The 6,000-nt window shown below is 36.2% G+C and overlaps 1 protein-coding gene across 6 annotated transcripts in view; it reads left to right on the top strand.

Annotated features, from left to right (window-relative positions):
- Positions 1-1,487: 1,487 nt before the first annotated feature.
- Positions 1,488-6,000, top strand: part of LOC134678720 (F-actin-monooxygenase Mical-like) — a 198,146-nt gene continuing 193,633 nt past the window's right edge. For 5 of the 6 annotated variants that reach the window (XM_063537386.1, XM_063537385.1, XM_063537383.1 and 2 more), the window contains exon 1: positions 1,558-1,688. The gene's annotated coding sequence lies outside the window, so the exon portion shown is untranslated. The other variant, XM_063537382.1, reaches the window with a different exon arrangement.

Here is a 6,000-nt window from a genome sequence, read left to right as displayed (position 1 = left end):
ATGAAAAACTTAATTTTTGTAATTTTTGTGTTATGACGATGAAATAAAAGTCGGTTTTGGCACTGTTTGGTCGCAGTTAACCTAACACGCTCCTCCTCGCTTTGCTCGTCGTCGCACCTATCTCGACTCTGGCAAATGACTAGACCTTATATTACAATAAAAAATAATAAGCCAATTGAATGATTTGGCTAAAAAACTTATACCAAATGTTGTATGTCCTAATAATATTCTACTAAACAATAATTAGGTGTATTTTTGATTTTAGGTACATATTTCGTTAATTAAGTGCATCGACTTCAGGTATTTCGTGCATTAGGTGTATCGAATTTAGGTATTTCGTTCATTAGGTATGTTAACTTTAGGTAATTTGATCATTAGGTATACCGACTTTAGGCAATTCGTGCAGTAGGTATGTTAACTTTAGGCAATTCAATCATTAGGTATACCGAGTTTAGGTATTTCGTGCGTTATGTACATCAACATTAGGTGTTTCGTGTATTAGGTATATTAGCTTTAGGTATTTCAACTTTAGGTAAATCGAGCATAGGTATTCTGAGCTTAGGTAAACCAATTATAGGTGAAACGTGCAATAGGTAATTCGTTCATTAGGTGTTATGAGCTTAGGTTAATTGATCATTAGGTATTTAAAAAAATAGGTGAAACGAGCATAGGTGATTCAACATTAGGTAAACCGATTTTCGGTATTCTGATATGTAACCCTCTGTCTTAAACTGTTTTTTGACAAGTTTTCACAGACAATAAATTATGACATTAATGCATCAAGGCGGTTTGTTAACCAGGGCCTACCTACCGGTAAACGCGAAAATCAAAATTTAGTTATGTGCCTCTTCTCCGTAATATTCCCTATTATTTAAGATTTTAACCTAAAATATAAGAAAACGTATGTGTGTCTGTTATAATTATTAAATGTTTTCAGATGCAGGCAGTGGGTCAAATAAGTTGTAAACAAAGACTTAATTTTATTATTCAAGAATATAATACATAGAAAAAAGAAACATTTAATTAGGTGAACACACATTTTCCTCTGTTACCTGAGGACCGTCGAACCTTCGGGATGTATTTTAAATTAATTATATTAAAATATTTAAAAAATACATTTTACATATTTATATTTTAACAAATAATTAATATCGTGTTCACATTTAAGTCCAACCATGTATTAGACCACTCAAAGAACACTATATATATCATACCATTTAAGTATGGACTCGATTACGAAACTCGATTACTCGAGTACGAAATTTGTTGGCCCATGTTTCAACCCTCCCCAATTTATCGATATTGATAAAATACGCAAGCGTGTAGCATACTACACTAATTAAAGTCTGTTATGTTGATACTATTGTTCTTTGACAGTTCTTTGTCATACATGTTGGTAATGATTAGAGAACTAAACATACACAGACTGATCAAGTCGCTAGTATGGAAATTTCGTCTCTTAAAACGTAGGGATTATATTCTCTTTGGACGAAACGAAATCAAAGTCACGGAAGTGTTTTTAATTTCTAGTGAAATACAGGTGAGTGATATCTGATATATTAATCAGTGTTTAAACGTTACAAAGTGCACCAATATCAATAAAGACTGTTAAATAAATAATAGTTTATAAACTTGATTGTGTTGTGTCAACGCCCGCATAGGATTCATACCGAGTTCCTAATTTATAGGTAAAAATATTTTTAATTATGTTTTTAATTGTGTATTTTTCTTTGTTTATTTACTGGCTCTAATTACGCGGTAGTTACCATTTTGTGAGTATTATATTGTTGAAACTGAAGAAGTGAACTGTTAGTGTAGAATTGAGTCAACTGTGGGTTTTTAAGTAGGTGTATTTTTCTAAATTTACACTTCGTGCGTTCACCTCTCGGTGTATGTGTAACACTTTGGCCTCGCATTTTGGTTGTTCTAATTACGAATATAGTTTAAATAAAGTGTAGTTTAATTCTAATGCCTGGCGTTTGTCGCATACTTTGAAGTGAAATTAGGAGTGGCTGAATTGACCTACTAGTACACTCGATTGATTTAAAAGGGAAACGTTCCCGATTATATCTTTTGAATTATTACATTGAATGCCTACTCTAAATACACTATTAACCTGAGCAGTCATTAAACTTGTAAGTTGTTGTCTTTAACATTAACTTATTAGGTCAGGAAATGAATGCTCAAAAAACGTTGTAGAGGGAAATGCTAGGAACACAATTTTTGACTCTGTAACTTTGTTTGGACTAGTTAGGAGTTGAACATATCAAAAGTCTCTGGCTGTAGCCCCGGTGCTGGGGGAAGAGAGCGGCAAGAGGATCGAATTTTTCGGTTTTTCATTGATATCTTGGAAACTTTGCGTCTTAGCGATATGACTACTAAGACAAACCGAAAGCTGATAAAATTAGTTGCAAGTTTTATCCAGTCAAGTTTTTCGATTACAACTGGCAGAAGTAACAGAAAACCAGTGCCGCTTCGTCGCAGGTAAATCGACTACCGACGCCATCCACACAGTCAGAATTTTAATGGAACAGTATAGGGACAACAAGACTGACCTACATATGGTTTTCATCTATCTGGAAAAGGCGTTCGACTGAGGTCCACGGAAGTGAACCTTTAAATCAAGAGTGAACAGGCACCTTCTGGGCGAGCTCGCTCCATCGTAGGCCACGTCTACGCCTCGGCTAGTCTGTGGCCAAGAGTAAGCCCATACATAATAAAAAAAAAAGTTGATTTGGCAAGTCATGCAAGCGCACAACATACCAGAGCATTACGTGAATGTTGTGAGAGACATGTACTTAAACGTCAAAACAAAAGTGCGCTGCGCAGCTGGAACGAGCGAAGAATTTGAAGTCCAGGTCAGCGTTCATCAAGGCTCAGTATTGAATCCCTTCTTGTTAAACCTGGTTATAAACCATCTAACAGCCAGCTTGCAGCAAGCACCGCCGTGGAACCTACTATATGCAGACGACATCGTTTTGATCAGCGAAAACGCAAACAACCTAGAAGTAATTCTAGAAAATTGGAGGACAGCACTGAAATCAGCTGGGCTACGTATCAGTAGACCAAATACCGAATACCTTCACTGTAACTTTGGGGTCATCCATTAAACGTCACACGAATTTCTAGGTTTTTTGACCCCTCCCCCCCTCGTTGTCACACTTGGCCACATTTGGCAAACCCCTCCCCCATAGTGTGATGTCACATTTTTTCTACGAAATTACCTTTAGTATTATTAATATTTTATCAAAATATTTTTGACGATATAAATATTAGTAATTTTATAACCCAAAACTGCTTAGGAAAGAAAATTAAACGAATAAAAACGATTATTGTTTTAAAAACTTGTTATTTAAATGTACAGCGAATAAAATAATTTAAATAAATTTTCGGTTACTGACAAAGTTAAAGTGACGTCACAAAGTTTGTGTCTACCCACTCCCCCATGTCACATTTTCTTGACCCCCTCCATCCCCCTAAACGTGTGATGTAATTAATGGATGACCCCTTTAGCGGCGTTAGTAGTCTTGACACCATTAAACTACAGCACACCCCACTAAAAAAGGTAAACAGCTTCAAATATCTTGGCTGAGTTATTAGCAGCAATGGATCTATAGATGCTGACATAACCCAACGAATAAACACAGGATGGATGAAGTGGAAGGAGCTGTCGGGAGTGCTGTGTGACAATAGAATGCTGTGCACATCAAGGGTAAAGTGTACAAGGCTGCAGTGCGTCCAGCTATGTTATATGGGGCGGAGTGTTGGCCTTTAAAGAAACAACAGGAAAATAAGCTGCACACTGCAGAAATGAGAATGTTGCGTGGGGCAGGTGGTGTGACATTACTGGATCGCGTACGAAACTTACACATACGAGGCAGTTTCAGAGTAAAACCTATCCCTGACAAACTGGAAGAAACCCGATTCAGATAGTATGGCCACGTCAAGCGGCGACCACCTGACCACATGACACAGAAAGTGCTGCACATTTACCCACCGCCATCGACGAGGCGAGGAAGACCCCGACAAACATGGATGGTCACTATAAATAGGGACTTAAATAAATCAAAAATACCAGCCCTGACCACCCGGGACAGACAGTCCTGGTGAAGAATTACTAGGAGAGCCGACCCCAAATGATGGGACTAAGGCTAGGAAGAAGAGAGAAAGAGAGTCAATTTTTTCGATATCTTGAATAGTTTTTGAGATACCCGCTCTTGAAAGTTTATTTAGGGATTTTGATTTTATCTTGATATCTACATCTGTGAAGCTGTTAGGCCATGTTTGGTATAATTTTCGTATAAATCGGGGGTGCTGAATTCATTTATGGTATCACGTTGACATTATTCCGAAGTAAAGCCAAAATTTTTAAAAATGTATATTTTTTAAATCCCTCTTCACGCTTAAACCGTTGAACCAATTTCGTTGGAATTTGGTATAGAAATAGTTTCAGTCTCGACACAGGACATAGGATAGTTTTTATAACCAAAATCATCTTTTGAGGGTGTGAAAAGTGAGGTGGAATTTAGTATGGGGAATCAATAACCGCTGAACCGGTTTAGATGAAATTTAGGATGGTATACATCTGTGATTTAGTTGAAAATGATACCAAACATGACTTCAAACCTTACCTTAAGCAGTATTAACCTCAGGAATTCAGTTTCATCGACGAATATGAATTCCCCCCATACTCCTTTAAAGGATGATTATTGAGATAAAAAGTATCGTATATCCTGTCTTGGGACTCGAAATATCTGTATACCAAATTTAAATTAAATCGGTTGAGCGGTTTAAGCGTGACGAGGAGTTTAAAAAAAAGGCGTTTGTTTAAAGTTTATATGTTTTATTCTTAGGAATGGTGTCAATGTGATACCAAAAATGAATTCAGCACCCCCGATTTATACCAAAATGATACCAAACAAGGCCTAGCAGCTTCACTAATGTAGATATCAAGATAAAATTGAAAGCCCTTAATAAACTTTCAAGAGCGGATATCTCAAAAACTATTCAAGATATCAACAAACTTGACTGAATAAAACTTGTAAGTAACAAATTTTATCAGCTTTTGGTTTGTCTTAGTAGTCATGTCGCTAAGACGCAAAGTTTCCAAGATATAAGTGAAAAACCGAAAAATGAGACCTTCTTTCCCCCCTCTGCCCCCCAGCACCGGGACTACTTTTGATATGTTCACCTCCTCCTCCTCCAAAGTTACGGAGTCAAAAATTGTGTTCCTAGCATTTCCCTCTATACCTTCTTATTGCTTGGCCTATATAGGTTACCCAAAGTTTATGATATAAAAGATAAGTTTATGTTTTATCACTTACTTTTTTTTACTTTTTAAAGGCATATCATGGTTTTTCCATTGTGGTTATCCTACATATTATCACATGCCAATATACCATACATAATTTTCTTTATACTCTTCTTCTTTAATACTAGTTATCAATGAATAACTAGAAACTACATCATCATCATAGCATGTTGTATGACAAGTACTGTCCGGAGTAGCGGTGGCAAATTTCACACAGAGGGTAGTGCCAAGTTTCACAACTATATTATTTACAAGCTTTTATTTAACTTACAATGTATTTGTGTAACCAGTATGTAACTAAGTTTGTACATGTCAAATCTTGTAAGCTAAATTTGACCCATTTTCCGACTTCCAATGAAGCTGAAAATTTGCCTACATTATGTAAGTCAATACTATAATGCAATATTATGGTACTATCTAGCTTACCTGTTGATGAAGACAGGAGGTGGCCATAAGAACTCTGTGATAAAACAACGCAACCTAATTGTGTTAGGGGTTTTTAGAATTGTCTTGATGAGTATTGGTTATCTGCAGAAAGAAAAGTACTATCAGCGATAAAATCTTGTACTGAAAATGGAATTTTTGCCTAAAACTTATTTTTATTAACAAAACAATACCGGGTGTGGCCTGCAACACGAGCAAGTAATTAAAACATAGATTGTATTCCTCAAACTGTGACACTTTTGTTC

The sequence above is a fragment of the Cydia fagiglandana genome, chromosome Z (genome assembly GCF_963556715.1).
Source record: "Cydia fagiglandana chromosome Z, ilCydFagi1.1, whole genome shotgun sequence".
Classification (NCBI taxonomy): Eukaryota; Metazoa; Arthropoda; class Insecta; order Lepidoptera; family Tortricidae; genus Cydia; species Cydia fagiglandana.
The sequence above is the reverse complement of the archived record's forward strand: the minus strand, read 5'-3'. Positions and strand labels throughout refer to the sequence as shown.